The sequence below is a fragment of the Megascapheus bottae genome, chromosome X, assembly GCF_031878675.1.
Source record: "Megascapheus bottae isolate mThoBot1 chromosome X, mThoBot2.hap1, whole genome shotgun sequence".
NCBI classification, from domain to species: domain Eukaryota; kingdom Metazoa; phylum Chordata; class Mammalia; order Rodentia; family Geomyidae; genus Megascapheus; species Megascapheus bottae.
The window spans coordinates 62,250,695-62,269,962 of NC_143547.1; the positions used below are offsets into that span (position 1 = coordinate 62,250,695).

Consider the following 19,268-nt stretch of genomic DNA (forward strand, 5'->3'; position numbering starts at 1 on the left):
AGGTTCTCAGAGTGGCTACAGATTCTGGGTTTTAGGGTCAAAATTTTACCATCCTTCCCTAGCTCTTAGGACTTTGGGTACCAGTTTGTCCTTCAAGTTTTCTGGCTGCAAATCACAGAGAAAGTCAGAATCTTAGTCTCTGAGTAACACTCTAGCATGTCAGGCTCCAAGTGCAGAGATATAACAAAGACTCTGACCCTAGGAAGTAGAGTTAGGCTTCAGCAAGACTCCAAGGTGGACTGAGGGCAGCTGCAGTTATTCTTTGAGAACTAAACAAGTATGGAAGTATGTGATTTAGGGATGTCACTGGGCTGTATGAGGGTGGGACACCGTGGTAAGTCAACTCTGTCGGTCCAGGTGCTGTAGCAGTAAGGACCCAACACAAGTAGAATGTGACCATGGCTTGGAACCTGTGCAGTGAAGTAGAGTGAAAAGTAACACTGCCATAATTCCACTACCTATGATAGTGGGGTGTTTTCAAAGCTCCTAATCAAAGGATCAGGGAAATGGTCTTGTAGTTTTTTTTCTTTTTGATACTAAAACACCACATTAGCTTATCTCTGGGAGGTTGCACTGCATATTTCTGTCATGGCTCCATTTCTCTGAAACACAGGGTATTATGGCAGATCAGGTCTCAGGGGTAGAGAGTGATAGGAACTGAAATAGTAGGAATAATGTGGCTTCACACAGCTTGGTTTCACTGGGTAGAGAAAACAGTAGTAGCTGAACTAGAAAACAATGTATAAACATATAGGGTGGGTGTTGAGTTAGCAAGGCCCCTGGGATACCATCTAGCCCATAGAGCAGGAAATATATCTGCAGTATAATTAATTTTATCATAACCCAAGCCATGCCATATTGAAACAGTGATAGTAGGGTACCATGCTGGATCCTTTGTAAGGCAAGTACAGCTTTGAGATTCTATACAGTTCCTTCAGCTAGACTATAGGAATATATGGTGGTGAGGACAGTACCTGCCTATATTGTTTTTGAGAGGGCTGAAGGATGCTTGTATACTTCAGAAGGAAATAGAATTCATGGCTCTGAGATGATCTTGGGAATGGTATGACAGAAAGAAGCTCTCTCCTTTTTTTAACTCATAAGAGAAAATCCGAGTTGCTTTCCATCGACTCATTAAAGCAGCAATAAGTCCCATAACCAAAGGAGAGCAGTCAAAGAGCATGTGAAATCCATCTGATATCAGACCGACTACTGGTCAAAATGCCATAGAATAATTTCACAAAGGTAAAAAGCAGATTCAAGCACAAGAAGTAAAAGATCTGCCTAGAGTCACTCTTCTCAAGGGTCTGTTTTAGTGATTCCTTAATAAATCTAGGGATGGATTGAGAGTTATGGTGAAAAGCATCACCCATGAAGAGGTATTCCTTCAGGAGAATACCCAATAAGGGTAACTTTCTGTCCCCTCTTAGAGGGAGATGATAAGATGTTGGCTAACAAAATGAAGAACACAGCGCTCATAACCACTCCTACAGACAGGACATGTTCAGTGCTCTCCTCATGTGCTGCTTTGTTCATAGCCTGAAGATGATCTGTTATTGGGTTTGTCCAAAAATTCCCAAAAAGGAGAGCACTAATAAAAATGGAAAAGGACCCGTAGCAGGCACATTTGGAAACTTCCATTTTGACCAAACAAATGGAATCCACAGAGAAGTCCAGGATCATGACAAAAAAGATAACTGTTGTGAAAGGTATAATGAGAGAAAACCAAGACTCAACTTTACTGTCAGTTGTCACAGAAAGAACAATGACCCATGGGCACAAGAGAAGCACAGAAACAAGCTGGGATAAGGCTTGAAGACGTTAGGCTCCATGTACATCTAGAGCAAGCTTTCTGGAAGCTGTGTGAAAACCAACTTTATAATGTAAAGCTAGTACTAGCAACAATGCCCCACCCTTGTGATTTGCTACACCTAAGACAATAGCTGTGTACAGCATGTTAATTAAAGCACTGCCATGATGTCCTTCAGGATGTTCAGCCATTTTAGCCATGAGATCATCATTGTCAAAAAGTAACAAACAGATCATAGCAATAATAAAAAAGCACCACCCCCTTGTCTTTGCTGGTCCTCCTCCAGAACTAGAGAGTAAAACACTGAGTAGTGAAATGACAACAATATCACTATGCTCAAATAGCAGCCAAGTCCTTAGTGGTCCAAAAGAGAAATGATACAGCCAGCAATAGCACGTTTAAATATTTTGATCCACTGGTGTTTTGTAATAGTTTTCTCAGAAGAAAATGGTTTTTGAAACAAAACTATAAAAAATGCAGTCCCAAGTTTTAATATAAAAATGAAATGAACAGGGGCCGGGAGTTTGGCCTAGTGGTTAAAGTGCTTGCCTAGCATGCATGAAGATCCGGGTTCGATTCCTCGGTACCACATATAGAAAAAAAGCCAGAAGTGGTGCTGAGGCTCAAGTGGTAGAGCTCTAGCCTTGAGAAAGTCCAAGGACAGTGCTCAGGCCCTGAGCTCAAGCCCAGGACTGGCAAAAAAAAAAACCCAACAATATGAAAAACTTTGAGGAGATAATAGGATTCACAAAGTCCCACAGCTTTCAAAATTTTAGTGAAACATAGTAACACAATATATTTTGTTAATCGGGCGCAGGGAACGTCCACCGGCCCAAGGCCTCCGCCACCGCCCCCCTCACAGCGGCCGGGTCAGTGAGTCCCTGCCCGTCATATTTCTCCTCCATCCCCCGGCTCAGGAGTTGCTGCTGCTGCTGCTGTCCCCTTGGCCAACGGGGTCTCTTAATGTCTGGCTGCTGCCTGGGAACTACAGGGCAGGCACGTCACTCATTCCCCCATGGTCACTGCCCTGCCGGGTCCCCCACAACCCAGTTCACAGCCACGGCTGTCCCAGCTCTGGCTCAAAAGCACACTACGGTCTCTAGTAGGTCGCAGCCATTTCTGGCGCGATGGGGTGCAGCGAGGGCACCGAAAATTTTATTTTTTAAAGATGTTTTTCTCTCAATCATTAAGGGTGATGTGAATATTCAAGTAATTTTATTGAAAGAACAAATTTCTGTGTCTAGCAGCTGATTAGTTGTGAAGTTAGGGAGAAAGATATATTAAAAATGACTCAATTAGAAAATTCCTAATACACTTGTTGAGAAAAAGAATTTGCTTTAAATAAAACATAAATAGGGTGTAAACTCAGTAAAATTGACACAAACATCTAGAGAAGCCACAATGACGTTCTCAATCTTATCACTGTCCTCTTAGTAAGAAACAATATTAGTTTCATAAAATATTTTTGTTTTAGAAACAAACACTTAAATAACAAAGATTGAATAAATAAATAACAAAGATCATATTTTCACTTCTGCTTCCATTTTTAATATATACAAACAAAAAATTCCATCCTCTACTTGCTATTGTCACTGGAGATCTCCTCTGAGGACAGAAACACATTTCTCTTTGCAGTCTTCTATCTGACTAAGTGGCAGAGATTGTTCCTTATACAAAATTTCATATAACATAATTTTGGACTGCACAAGTTCTTGAACTTTGTATGAAAATGTAACATTGGCATATTGATTCTATGCTTTTAAAATCTGAGAACTGTATGAGAAAAAATGAAATTGCTGAAAGATTCCTGTTGATTTCAGTGGGAATTGCACAAATAGAACGGTGGTCAGGAATCTTGCCTAATTAGTTAGCACACCTGCCTTGCTGTACCTTACTTATGCTACTGTTAAATTCTACTCAGTAAATTAGGCTATCATCTAAGTCTCTGAAGAAATTAATGTTACATTTGGGTTATGCAAAATGTCAACTGGCAATATTAAATAAGCAGACAATTTAAAATATGTTCCAGTGGGTAATAATGTGCTTCCTTTGAAGCAATCCTTTCTCTTTACACAAGAAAAAAGCAAGAGAGATTAACAATGTCTTACTTGTACCATGGAAAATCAACTGGACATTAATGGAATATTTTCTATAACATGTATAATTAATCTAAAAAGATGAAAAATTTGAATGATGGGGTAATCAATTTACAGTTTTTTCCATAAAATGGCAGTTTTCGAAAGGATTGTGTTTCCCTCCCTTGAGACTGCTTCCACTCAACTCCACTTATCCTTCTCCTCATGACAGTCCAATTAGATAACCAGGGACTAGAAGATCCTAGGAAGTCTTGGGAACAAATCTCCTGATCTTGGCAGCTTCTACCAAGAAGCTCCACTCAAGCAATTTTTTGTTTCTACATTTGCCATCTTGTTAGAATAAATGATCGTAATTGCCTGAATAGAATGCTAAAATGAAAATCTTCCAATGTATATAAAGTAACCAATCTGAAATAAGTAAATACCTTGATAGGCTGAGCAGAATTAACTATAGTGTTTACACTTTTATTCTGCAATATGCAAAGCAAATCATTTCACTTTTCCTTTTCTCTCATAAAATTTATTAGTTTCTTTGTACCAAATAAACTAACTGAAGATATTTTAAAGGAATTCTGTTGGTATGAAAGAAAATGCTATTTAGAACATTATATTTAATATTTGCTTAATACATTTGTTTTGAATTGCAACCATAGGAAATATTACTTAGAGAATATCTTCTTGGAAAAAAGACATTGAGGCACCTTCAGCCATTGAGGACCAGTATGTTTAAAATAACATCATATCTAAAATGACAGCATCTTTAGATAAGAGTATACTTTTTAATACTTCTGCTTTACATTCTTATATACAGTTTATAGATCTTCCAAATAATTTCAAACAGAAAGTTGACAAACAATAGTGTATATGCTAACTTTTCCTAGATACAGTAAAAAAAGGCTTGAAGAAATGCATCTATTATTTTGGAGCAGAGAATAATTGTTATAGATGAGCATTAAGTATAAAAAAGTTCCCAGAACACAAAAGGAAAGATTTTGACTTCTGAAAATCATGTATTCAGTTAAGCATTAAGAACAAGACCTAAAGGATTTCATTTGTTATGAGTTAAACATCTGTAGGTCCATACTCAGAAAGTAGCAATCCTCGTAGAGGACATAGAACAAAAAGGCCACTACTAATTGGTTTTTCAAAGATAAAAATTCTTTCAAAGTACCCTTCTACCTTTCTTTTTTTTTCTTTGCCAATCCTGGGCTTTTGAACTCAGGGCCTGGGCACTGTCCTTGGGCTTTCTCAAGGCTAGAGCTGTACCACTTGAGCCACAGGACCATTTCTGGCTTTTTTCTATGTATGTGGTACCGAGGAATCGAACCAGGGTCTTTGTGCATGCTAGGCAAGCACTCTACCACTAGGCTAAATTCCTGGCCCCCCTTCTACCTTTCTGCATAAAAATTTTTCCATTCTCCTAAAAAAAGTCCAGGAGAACAGAATGCTAATATTTTCATTTATTTAGAATTAAATATTAATATTTCAAAAAATGAACTTATAAGTGAAAAATCCAAGGGCCAGGAGAGACTTACTCATAGTCATTTGGTGACTAATAGAATTATATAACTAGAAGGAACATATTTCATTGTCTTTCCAAGATGAGTAAGTCTTACTGGAGCACTGCATTAGCTTCAAGATTTCTTTTCTTTTCTTTCAAGAGAAGAAACCATAATTTAAAGGTGAAAAAAAAAGGTTGATAGTTTATATTGTGTGGGAAGATTATCATTATAACAAGTTCAGAATAAGATTCAATCGGATTAATTTCACTATAGTCTTATAATAAAAACATATTTAATTTCTTATGAGACTATCCACATTCTACCATCTGATTTTATCATAAGGTCAACAGAAGCATGTGCACTTTGTCACTGCAACTTCTAAGGTTAGAACAAAAAGAAAAATCTTCTCTTGGGTTAAAAATAGTTGAATAAATGCCAATTGACTTTTTTGACACATGTGATGGTTTTTAAATAGTTCTGAATATTTTCCACATAAATATTAATAATAACTTCATAACATATGAATATATTATTCAGACTAAAAGATTTTACATGGTAGAAATACTGAACCTCTTGGTTTGCAAAATAAATGTGGAGCAAAATTAAGCTTTTATTCTTCCTGTTACATGTAAATATTTGATATTTAAATTCTAATCATCACAGAGATACATTTTAAACAATATTAAATCAATATTCTGCACTTATTATTTATTTACTATGCATTTCCATCTCTTTGATATCACCAGGGGTCTGGCCTCTAGATAATCATAAACATTCATTATCCTATTCTATGAAGTTAGTTTTGCATAATTATTCCATTTAACATCCCCCCATCCTCTCAGAGTATCAGGATTTTGACACATGATGTTTATTTAGCTTTGGAAAAGCAGACATTGGAATAGTTATTGGTATAACATTGATGCTTCTTAAAATGAAAATAAAATTCATTTTTATATAAGGCTATATTTTGAATATTTTTGGTTCTTTCTCAGAGTGGTTGTGAATAACTGGTAAATATTAACAAATCTATTTAAAAGAAGTCTTCTGCTGACTACCTGTTGTGACCTGTTTCCTTGTTAATGTTTAGCTATCTATCAAAACGTTCATATAACAGGCATTCAGGTATTAGTCAGCTCAGCAAACCAGGGTTCGCAGATTGGGATTCCTGAAATAGGGGGCAAGGACTAGGAAAAAATAGAAGAGAGACAAACAGATGGGGTTCAGGAGGGCTACAGCCCAAATCAGGAGCCACAGCTTAAGAAGCCAGTAGCCCAGGACCTTAGCGCAGTTTATTTCCTGTTCTGATCTTAAATACACTTCTTTAAAATAGGGAACTGCCAGGGGCTACATTCATACAAACAGTATCAAGTCTCAAATAGGTTGAATGAGAAGCTATCAAGTCCCAAAGAGGTTAAATGAGAAGCTATTGACACAGCCCAAAATCATGATAAGAGCTTACTTCCTTGTGTACTCAATTGTGAGGGTCCAAGGTCACTGACCCCACAGTCAAGGTCACTGACCCCACAGTCAGTCCCCAACATCTCCCCCGTCTTTATTTTAAAAGATGCAAACCCGCCTGTCTTAGGTTGGGTGGACTGCTAACTCTGCCTTACCCGTCATGGGGAACTTCTTCAGATCAAGCTGAAGGCCCTGTCTTAGGTTGGTCAGAGTGCATCCCCTCTTAACCGTCCTTGACTATGATTCCTCTCGTGGGGGATCTCAACCATCTGGGGCTTTGATCTGTGGAGTTGTCCTGCAAGGTTTAGCAATGAATTTTGCAAGATCTTTACCACACAAGGCAGGCAACATTCCTGGACCAACAAAGGTCATTAGCAAGCCTTTTAGGTTACGAAGGCCCTGTGTCAGAGCAACACTGGCAGCTGCAGCAATAGCTGCTAAGGAAATAAAAGCTAGAATACCTGCTACTATTAATCCAATAAACCTCCTAGAGCACATTAGGTCTTTCAATAGTTGTAAAGCCAAGACACCAGAATCTTCATAGCAGGGTACAGACATATTCACAGGTAACATAATATAAGGTGGTTGTTTAACAATAATAACAGAGGTAGCTAATCCATTATACATACAATTTGTACAAGAACAATTATCGCATGTTATATTAAATTGTGTGGAATCAATGAATATGTTAAAAAGTCCATACATAATAGCAAAAGGAGGAGAAACACAGTTCACAATGTTCTTTTGATAGGAGGAGCTGGGTAGAATTGGCCCCTGACCAGTCTAGTAGCTGTGAGGAAGTCCCAGTAATATTGGTGATAAGGTTGCTTTTGATCTGGCTCCCATATCCAGTGATTGATAGACTTCACCTCAGTACATCCTGGGATGGAGTCATTGTCCCGAAGTTTAAAGCACAGTGGGTTGCCGATCCCAGAAGCAGAGAATCCACCCGTTTGAATGTGTTGAATAAACGGATCAGGAGCAGTCCCATATGCTGATCGGTTGAAATGCAGGTATAACTCAGGTCCTTTCCACATTGCAGGGTGCACCACTGGAGGGTGAGGGATGTAGGTCCAGTGAGTCACTGCTTGGATGGCCATTGTCACTCTCCACAATCCGAACACAGTGTTCAGGCAGCCAGCGGGCATCATTTTCTTCCTGTGAAAAAACACATACATGCCCTCTACCCCAGGTTAGAACAGGATCTGGTCCGTGCCAAGCACCAGTTAGGGGATCCTTCCATTTTACTAAGGGAAAAGCACGCTGCTCTCTTTTTTCCCAGAATCGCTGAGCAGCAGATAAATTATTTGAATCCAAATTCAAAAAATTTAAAACAAATAAAGCATGATTAAGTATATTCACAGGGGTATAGTATAGAAACAATCCTTCAAATCTATAATAATCTTATAAGTATCCTTTGGGATTGCCATGAGTGAAGGCAAGCCGGGCTGTAGGGCCCCCATCAGTTCCATAGTTCCATTTACCTTTCTCAGATCCTGTAACAGCCTCCATTTACCTGACTTTTTCTTTATAACAAAAATTGGAGAATTCCATGGAGAGTTAGAAGGGGCCACATGTCCCAAGTCCAGCTGTTCCTGTACCAGCTGCTGTACTGCAATGATCTTTTCTAGAGAGAGAGGCCACTGTTCGACCCATACCGGTTCTTCAGAGAGCCAATTTATGGGATCAGCATGAGGGGCAGGACAAACAACAGCCCCCGTTAAAGAATACCCTAATCCTTGTCTCGGGGGGTGAGACTGGGGTTGGAGTGGCTCTGGCTCCCCCTGTGCTGCTTGGCCTAGTCCCCTAAAGGGGAGGAGGCCTTGATCAAGTAACTGCTTAGTGACCGCAGCACTAGGACTAAACACATACACTCCCATTTTTTCCATGATATCACGACCCCATAAATTAATTGGCAGATGATCCAGGACAAATGGCTGAAAATGACCAGAGTGCCCTTCCTCATCTCTCCAAACAAGGATCGCACTGCTCTGCTGTGGGTCAGTTGCTTGCCCAGTCCCCTGTAGGGAAGTCATAGAGGTTGTCAGGGGCCATTGGGCTGGCCAATACTTTTTAGATATTACAGACACATCCGCTCCTGTGTCTAATATTCCTTTAAAGGGTTTTTCTTATATAAATATAGTCATCTCAGGCCTCTCTTGTTTTATGCTTTGTACCCAGTAGATATCAGAGGATCCAAATCCTCTCTGTCCGCATGGGGCAGAAGAGTTAGCAGTCTCCCCGTGAGGTAAAGGCACAAGTATTAGTTGTGCTAATTTTTGACCGGCTGGGATCGATACCACGTGTTTTGGGGCAGAGGCCATAACTTTGATTTCTCAAGGAAAATCCTGGTCAATTTTGCCAGGTGTAATCTGTATCCCTTTAAGGGCTGAGCTACTTCGCCCTAACAGCAATCCAGCCACTCCTGGGGGAAGGAGACCGAAGACCCCCGTGGGGAGAGCTTGTGTCCCCATCTCTGGGGTCAATACTGAGCAGGTGGAGGAACAGAGGTCCAATACTGCACTACCTGGGGTGGCACAGAGGAGGCTGGAGACTGATTTTGGGGGGTTGTTAGAAGATGTACTTGTGGCCGAGAACAGGGAGGGGCTGGCCCCTTCTCCAGTTTCCCGAAAACGGGCGGCCATTGCGATTTGTTGCTGACTTGCAATCTTTAGCCCAGTGCTTCCCTTTACCACAGCGTGGACATGTGCCAGGTGATTTTTCTCTCTTTAACCTGGCCTGGCATGGGCATTGCATCATCCAATGTCCTATTTGTCCACAAGAGAAGCAACTCCCCGGGGGACTAGCATCCCGAGAATGCCGCTGACCTCTATATTTTAGAAATTCAGTAACAGTCTTTCCTTGAGGAGCGGCGGCTAAAGTAAGGCCTTGTACATGGGAGGGTCCAATATCAGCACACAGTGAAATAAAGTCCGTGATTCCTCCCTCATTCCTATGGGGTCTGATAGCCGCCTGACAGGCGGCGTTGGCATTTTCATAGGCTATGTGTCTAACTATAATCTTCCTTGCGTTCTCATCTTGTACTAGGAGGTCTGCAGTCTCCATTAATCGAGACAAAAATTCTAGATAAGGTTCATTCAGTCCCTGTTTAAGTTCTACTAAATTTTTTGTCCCATTGGAATTACGTAACCTTTTCCAAGCCTCTTTTGCCGCAGCATTTATTTGTAAATAGGCTTCCTTTGCATAACCCAATTGATCTTCAGTGTTTTTATAGGTTCCCTCTCCTAACAACTGATCAAAAGTGTAAGGCAGGTTCTTAGACCTATTTGTTTCAATTTTAGCCCGACACTGTGCAGTGAACTCTGTCTCCCATAATAAGTACTCTCCTGCACTAAGGCATGCTCTGGCAAGCCGCTTCCAGTCATTTGGGCATACAATACCAGCACATGCGGCCTCCAATATTACTTGAGTAAAAGGGGCAGTTGGCCCATATTGGGAGCAGGCACTTTTTAAATCCTGTAATAGTTTAACAGGAACAGGTTGATGGTATACTTGTTCATCATGATCAACTAAACTAGGGAAGCATCAAGGCCCTGAAATATCTTCCCTCTCTCTAGCAGCCTGAGCCAGGTTTAATTGCGATGCACTGTGCCTGGTTGTAGTGCCTGTTAAAAGGGACTTGTTGCTAGGGCCTTTAGGCTTGCCTAAAGGTTGAAAAAGGGATTGGGGCCGTAAGGCTGCAGCTGGAGGCGGTGGGTGTGAGGGGTAAGGTTTAGAATCAGACACCATAGTGGCCTGAGGGTCATATTTCTTTCCTACTTCTGGGGGGGCTCTCTGCTCTATCCCCATTTTCGATAGAAGATGTAGGATTTCTTCTAACTTCTTTTCTATCTTAGCTATCTGGTCCTCCATTGGCTCATCATAACTTTCCTCCTTGATATTCAAATCTGAATTCTGATACTCAATATCTACTGGTTGTTGTTCCCTTTTCAAGATCTCACTTAGACTCTCTTGGGCTGCGGCATATGGCTCAGCCTCAGTTTTTTCAGAAGGGTCCTTTAATTCATAAATTTCCCTTAATTCAAGATTAAGTTCAGCATTCTCATGCTGAGGATTTATGTTTCACTTACTAAATTCCATACATTAATAGCCTCTACTGGGGTCTTTTCGGGGCCATATACATTATAATAATCTTGAATTCCTTTTCCTATCCGCTGCCAGGTTTTTAGGAATTCCTCCTCTATAGACCTCGGGCATGCCTCCTCGACAAACTGTAGGAAGCTCTGAAGCACCCCTTTTTCCACCCACGTTCCGTGGGCTTCAAGTAGGCCTGTTAAGATCAGTACATATGACCTATGGCTATGAGTTTGACCCATAATTTTTACTCCTGACTATACACTCTCTTAAGATCCTCTCTTAATAGTCCTATGATGTATTACTCACCACGGGGGGGGGGTCCTTAACCTTTGTCCCAGATTTTCAGGGTCCCTGTTCGGGCACCAGTTGCCGTGGCCAGCCGGCAGCAAACCAGGGTTCGCAGATTGGGATTCCTGAAATAGGGGGCAAGGACTAGGAAAAAATAGACGAGAGACAAACAGATGGGGTTCAGGAGGGCTACAGCCCAAATCAGGAGCCACAGCTTAAGAAGCCAGTAGCCCAGGACCATAGCGCAGTTTATTTCCCGTTGTGACCTTAAATACACTTCTTTAAAATAGGGAACTGCCAGGGGCTACATTCGTGCAAACAGTATCAAGTCTCAAATAGGTTGAATGAGAAGCTATCAAGTCCCAAAGAGGTTAAATGAGAAGCTATTGACACAGCCCAAAATCATGATAAGAGCTTACTTCCTTGTGTACTCAATTGTGAGGGTCCAAAGTCACTGACCCCACAGTCAAGGTCACTGACCCCACAGTCAGTCCCCAACATACCATGACTAGGAAAAGCTGCTACATAAAAGACACTTATAATGTTGTCAAAGCCTTATTGCTTAGGAGTAAAAAGAAGAATGGATTTGCTATATCTACAGATTGAAAGTCAAATTCAAGAGCAAATTATTATTTAATTTCTTTATGACAGAGCTAGATCAGATCCTTTTCAAAAAAACTTGCAAATCAACCATAGTATCAGAGCTGTGTGTGTGTGTGTGTGTGTGTGTGTGTGTGTGTGTGTGTGTGTGTGTGTGTGTGTGTGCCACGCTTGGGGTTTGAAGTCAGTGCCTGGGCACTGTCCCTGAGCTCTATTTCTCAAGGATAGCACTCTACTACTAGAGCCACACTTTTTGATAGTTAACTGGAGATCAGAATCTCATAAATGTTCCTACCTAGGCTGGCTTTGAACCTCAGTTCTCAGATGATAGACTCTTGAGTTGTTCTGAGTAGCTCATGCCTTAGATATTGGTGCCAGGCAAAGCTGAGTTCTTTCATCTTTTAATTTTTTGTGACAGGAACACCAGTGTCTTATTTACAGTAACAGTGTTAGAATGCAAAATTAACCAAAAGACACAGGGAAGGACTTGGAAAAAATCATATTAAGTGCAGTAAGCCAGACCCAAAGGAACATAGGCTCAATGGTTTGTAATAATTAGTACCCACGTAGGTTCTCTTGGCAGAGGATTACAACAGCGAAAAACCTAGATATATAAGGTCATATAGGATGAGACTTAATGAAAGGATCTCTAGGATATGGAAACAAGAGCTTTATCTTGTGTATTTGTTGTTCTTAATGTACTATGTTATGTCTCTTCTGTTTTGTTGCCCTTTGGTTAATCTCATATTGTTAATGTATCTGACTTTGTTACCGGGCATATTGTATATATGTTTATTTGTTAATTGTTTATTGGGAAGGGGTATCAATGTGTGAGAAGTACTGAACCTACTGGTGAATGTAACAGTAACCCCTCTATACATTACAATAAAAAAGATACAGACTTGTATAAGTTTATTACCAATCATGCTTTCCTTAACTTTAGAATATTTCTATATTATGCTCCATAGGTTTGTTCATCTCTAATGAAGAAGCATCCAAACAAAAATAAATACACAAAAATTCTTTCATGACAAATGAAAAACATTCTAAAGTAGTGAAGTAACTTTAATGTATAAAACAATTGAGTATGTTAAATAAGAAAATGATTTATTGTGTAGAGCAAGTCATGAGCTAGAACTTTTCAGATTTTTATTATTTTTATTTATTTTTGTATTAACTTTAAATAGTTCTGCAAAAGAGTTTCAGTCAATCAATAAGTCGATTTATGTGTATGATATGCATCTTGATCAGCATCATCCATTCCATCTTATTTCATCTTGACTGCCTCACACCTATGCTCTATATTATGTTATGGAAGGAAAAAAAACAGAATAAGATACAATACTATCCTCAAGGAGCACCAAATGTGGTAATGAAATAGAATATACCTGCTATAATATTTTATACTTCATTAATCAAACATTTACTGAATATTTTCTGTCTTAAGTACTAGGTATGCAACAAAAATAAGTATACAAATACAAGAGAGCTGAAGAGGAATTGAAAGTAAGGGAACAAAAAGACAAAGAAGTACATAGGTATGACATAGAATAAACTGTTATAAACTAGTCACTAAACACTGGAAATTTCAAGCATTAAAAGTAAAAATGTGATGTGCCTTGTGGAATCAAAGTTGAATGGCAACAGCATTTAATATTAATAGAAAATTAGTTATAATAATTAGGGGTATTTTAAAGAAAGGATACAATAGGACATGTGGTATATTTGGTATTAGCAAAGGTAAAATATTGGCACAAACTAAGTGTAAGTAACTCCACTAAAAAGAGTACTTGAAGTGAAGACCATTAAAAATAAGGGAACTAGCATTTACAAAGGCAAAATTAATCTCAATCTAAATTAGAATAACCTTCCCACACTAATTTTTAAAATAATAAGTCTACTACAACATTGTTAGAATTATTCTTCTGGTACCCAGAGGTACTGTCAACTTTTCAACATAAGACGAATGCAGTTTATGCTCTAGGATTACCTCATCTATTCCGGTAGTTTAATGTAACTCTGAGACAAGCATAGCAAAGGTGACAAAGACATGGTTTATTTGTCAGTTATAAATCAGAAAAGGAACTACAAGAAATTCTCAAACTAAATAACCAGGAAAAAATAACTGGATGTGCACTTACTCTGCAGGAGGCCAAGGTGTAAGAACAGTTGGAGAGAGAAATTCACATGTATGAAAAGAGATACAGCTTCAAACAAACTAAAGATATGGTGAGAATAAGAAAACAGTGTCTGATCTAAAAATAAGTTGAGATTGATCTACTAATTTCAAAGTTAATTGTCGAATGTATAGTTATTCAATCACTCTACTAAGAGACTTCTCAGCCCTCAGGACATATTCTCTCTAGCTGAAAAGCAATACCAAAAATATAAGCTCCCACAATATAAGGTAGAATATGAGACTTTGAAAACCAGAAGAACAAATGAAGTGTTCTGAAGTTCAAAGGAGCAAGACATGAAAAGAAATAAATCAAGAAAGAATTCCTGGTAGAAAAGCACGTGGCTTGACCTTTGTACACTGAGTGGTATCACAAAAGGCAGATACAAAGATCATGAGCAAAAAAACAACAAAAGCAAGTCATGTAGTTGATGATGTGCACATAACAGAATATCATGTGTCAAAGTACATAAAAATTGAAAAAGTAAATCAAGGCTGTATTTCAAAGATCAGAAAGTTTGGATTGATTTGACAGTCAATGAGAAACCAATACAATTTTTAAAGGAAGGAAGTGGTACAATGGAGTTATACTTAAGAAAGATTAAACCAACTCCAGGATATGTAAACAAGAGTTTTATCTTTGTGATTGTTGTTTAAAATGTACTGTGTGAAGGTATTTCTTTTGTCTTCTTTTCCCCTGAAGATATATCTCATGTTGTTACTGTATCTGACTTTGGTACCTGGTATATTTTATATATGTTTATTTGTGTATTTGAAAAAGGGAAGATGAGTGGAAGGGGGTGAGGGGCGAGAAGGTGGGAGAAAAACATGGGAAATGGTAACAAAGTTCAAGAGATAATGCACTGACTACCTGATGAATGTAACTGCAACCCCTCTGTGTACAGCACCCTAACAATAAATAAATTTTTTGTGGGTCATGGGGCTTGAGCTCAGCCTGGGCGCTGTGCCTGAGCTCTTCAGCTCAAGGCCTAGGCCTGAATGGTGTCACTGAGCCAAGCCCCACTTCCCTTTTTCTAGAGGTTAATTTGAGATAAGTGTCTCAGGTTCTTTAGTGCCTGGGCTGGCTTTGAATCTTGATCCTCAGATCTCAGCCTCGTGAGTAGCTAGGATTACAGCTTCTAGTCTAGCTGGATACAGGTAGCTAATACCTATAATCCCAGTCCCTTGAGAACTGAAGTTCAAAGCTAGCCACCAGGAAGTCCATGATATGCTTATCTCCAATAATCCAGAAGAAATAGAATTAGAGGTGTAGCTTAAGTGGTAGAGGTCAAGCTACAAGCAAAAGGCCAAGCAAGGGCAAGAGGCCCTTTGTCCAAGCCCAAGTACTGGATTGTTTTTAAATGTATACAATAGTTTATTTCTCTCTAGGGATTTTTTGTCCACTCCTGTGGCTTTAACTCAGAGCCTGGGTACTGTCTTTGAGCTTTCCCAAGGCTTGAGCCACAGCACCACTTCCAGCTTTTTCTTTGTATGTAGTACCAAGTAGTCAAACCTAGGGATTCATGCATGCTAGACAAACACTCTATTATTGGCCACACTCCCACCCCTCTGTGGGTTGTTTTTGTTATTGTCACTGATGTTGTTCTCATGATTTGTGAATAACGTAATTTTGTGGATGCCCACACATATGCATGTGCATATTCAATTTCAAGTAACAATTAAAGACAACTTTTTCTTTAAAACTATTGCTATAGGCCAGGAGTGTGGCCTAGTGGTATAGTACCTGCCTAGCATACACGAAGTCCTGAGTTTTATTCTCCGTTACCTTATACACAGGAAAAGCCGGAAGTGGTGCTGTGGCTCAAGTGGTAGAGAGCTAACTTTGAAAAAGCCCAAGGACAATGCCCATGACCTGATTTCAAAACCCAGGACTGGCAAAAACAAAATAAAAAACAAAACTATTGCTAGCAGCATCCTTCTAAATAAAATAGGCTGATTTCAATATTGCCAAATAAGAGTATGGCAAATCAGTGTCTTTAAAGAACAGACTAGGAAGAAATATGAAATCATCCCAGAGAGAGATGTGGCTGGAGAAAAGCTCTTGAAGATGTAGGCAGGATTCTTAGCTAAGTCCAGATTATAAGAGGACCCAGTACTAGAAAGGTGACTATTTTTGTGGTAATTGGGTAGCTGAGATACAGGTTTTGAAACCAAGGATATTGATGGCGAAATATAAAAATATGAGTGAGCTCTACCTAGGTAGAGAACATGGGACATAACTCCAGCTCCAAACTCTGCAGAAGACTGACAGAAATGAACTGGTACACCATTCTCAATGAAAACACTGTTGATAAGAACACGGGCAGGGACATTTATAATTTTGGGTTAAACAAACTCCAAAGGCCTTTATATGACTCTGCAGAGGTGGTAAGTGATACTGAATGATACTGAATAATAATAAATGTTTTCCATGACCCTTTCCAGGGGAACTTCAGTATCAGATTTCATTTGACTTATAAAATAATGGGATAATTAGAAAGAATATTATGTCATTTGCAGGGAAATGGTTAGAACAAATCATGTTAAGTGAGGCAAGGCAAGCTAAGAGAGAGAAACCATGTTTTGTCTCATATTTGAAAGCTAGATCTAAAATATTCAAGGACAGGAGAAATTATACAGGACTCTAGGCATTCACACACAGTGAAAACAAAGAAGGTTACTCCTAGAAGAAAGAGGAAGAACAAAAAGGCACAATGCCTCTCTGCTTCTGATGATATAAAATAATATTGACCAAAATGAACTGGAAATGGAAACAAGAGGCTTTTTCCTTTAAAAGAAAATAATAGGCTATTTCTTTTATCCAGAGTTTATGAAAAGAAAATTAACATGTGAGACAATAGCAAGAAAACATTTTTCTGGCTTTTATCTAGAAAACCCAAGTTTTATTAGATGCCATCAAATGTCTTAAAAAGTACTATGATTTAGCTACAGTGGAGAATGCCACTGGTTTTTACATGTTTTCTGAGTGTAATGAGCTCTTTTCGTGTGATGATCTTTGATAATTCTGTTTCCACAGTGGCTAGTACCTATAAAAATGTTTCCTGACAGAAGAAATAGACATAGCATTTTCATTTCACAAATTTATTTTTTTCTCCTAAATATTTCAAAAAGAACTATAAATTACCCTTGATTCATCTTGTATGGTGCTGTGAATCATTTTTTCGATGAATTTCCAGGTATCTCCATCATTCCTCTTGGATTTACATTCAAGGACTACTAGTAAATGGAACCATATACACATGCATGCATTGATAAACACATATACATGCACATATATTATGAAAGATTCTTTTGCCTCAGATTTAATGGGAAAAACACCGCTTTAACAATTTAGTATTGATAAGAAACCAATCCTTTTCTTATCCATACAACTTTCTTAAGTTTTTGTTTAAAAAATTAGGAAAGAGTCTAGAACTATGGGCAGAATTTAAAATGCCTTTCTGTCAACAATTTTAACAAAGCTTAAAAACCATTCTGCAATGCCAAATGACCAGATTTTTCCTAAGAACCATCTATAGGTCTTCAGTATTCTTTGATGCACAAAAAAATCTCACATGTATAGCAAGTGTATTTTTTCTTAACACTTTTCTTGCCATTCTCTACATGACTATTTAAAATTTTCCTTTTTATCTTCCTCTCTCTCCTTACAAAGCTGCAAGTCCCAAATGCAAACTCTTGTCCCAGATTACATATTCATCACAGCCAGTACTTTCCATGGCCTCATACAATAAAATCAATGCAACAATGTCACTTGTCAGTCTCTTTGTGCCTAAGATAAAATGATGCCATCTGTGAGACAAAGTAATGTGGGGTAATGAGTGATCTCCAAATCCTGAAAAAGGGCCTAGTCAGTCTGGGCCTAGGGAGAAAATGATAAAGACAGGGTAATAAGAGAACAGGGCATCAGTGATTCATTTCTTAATTTATAGAAATGTGAAGTTCTTTTAAGCTGATATGAGTAGATCAACTGACAAACCTGCTATGCACATCTGCACTTTTATTATACCTTTATTATACCTGCTAAGCACACCTGCATTTTTATGATAGTTTGCCTGAGGCCATCATAGCAGCAGGGCCAGGAATACATTAGTAAAATTAGAAGAAATACCACCAGGCAACTTCAGTGTGCATCTAAACAATTAGCAACTCATTAAGGGGAATTTCACTTTAGTGGGAGTCTATCCTTTCTTTGATCAAATTTAAGCTGCCTAATGAATTGCAGCCTCTGCCATGAGGGTCAGCAGTGTCTCAAAGGCTGCATCCCTGTCTGGCTCAGAGTTATCTTTGAGCATACTTATTGCACTATAATCATCTTCAGAATTATCCATATTTATTATGGCAGGCCAAGCAGAAAAAAATTACCTTTTTAAATTCTTTTTACAGTCCTGCTTCTATAACATCCCTATCTCATTTTGGCATATGAGTTAAATATGCTGAATGCATGCAGACTAGTTTTGCCTCTGGAAAATGATTTAACAGAAAAGGAGGTAGTGGTAAAACTAAGAGGCAAAAGGACTGAGGAAGCAGTAAAGTGAGGCTATTAAAAGTAATTAACCCACCTCCCAACCCCCAAATAAAAGATAATAATGCTGGACAATATCCAACCCCCACTGGCATAGCCTTGATCAGATTTAGATTTAACAACATCACAATCTGCTTAATACATCCATTAAATGCACTTTGGGGATTTGTTTAGTATTTTAAATCTTTGCTCCTCACCCCATAATTAATTGGACTTGACTCAGATTTCTTTTCAAAATAAGGTGTTATTTACAAAGTAACCTTGATTTAAGATCTCAAGTTAAATTTTAAATGAATACTTTGAATAAAAGCACATAGAGAGTAGAACATACCAACTTTCAATCTATAATGAAATATTCCCATCTGATATCAAAGACTATCTTTGAAATGGTTATCTTTCAGTTTGCGCTTCAGTGTTGCTGAAAAATGTTCACTTATGATATGATTTAAGATTTATTTAGTCATTCAGCAAATATTTACTGAACCAACTTCATGTACCAAGCACAAGATTAGAGGTTTAGGCATGAATTAAATGGGTTCCTGATCTCCAGGATCACACAAGCTACTTGGGGAGACAGATGTGTTAATGGTTAATCACAGTACAATCATTAAGGATCATAAATTATACATGACTTGAGTACCATAAGGGCCCAAAACAAGAAGCAGCTTCTTAAAGGTGATACCAATGAGGCCATTAG

General features: G+C 38.7%; 1 pseudogene; it reads right to left on the reverse strand.

Moving 5' to 3' along the window:
* Positions 1-1,018: 1,018 nt before the first annotated feature.
* Positions 1,019-2,715, reverse strand: LOC150041183 (proton-coupled zinc antiporter SLC30A5 pseudogene; annotated as a pseudogene).
* Positions 2,716-19,268: the final 16,553 nt, after the last annotated feature.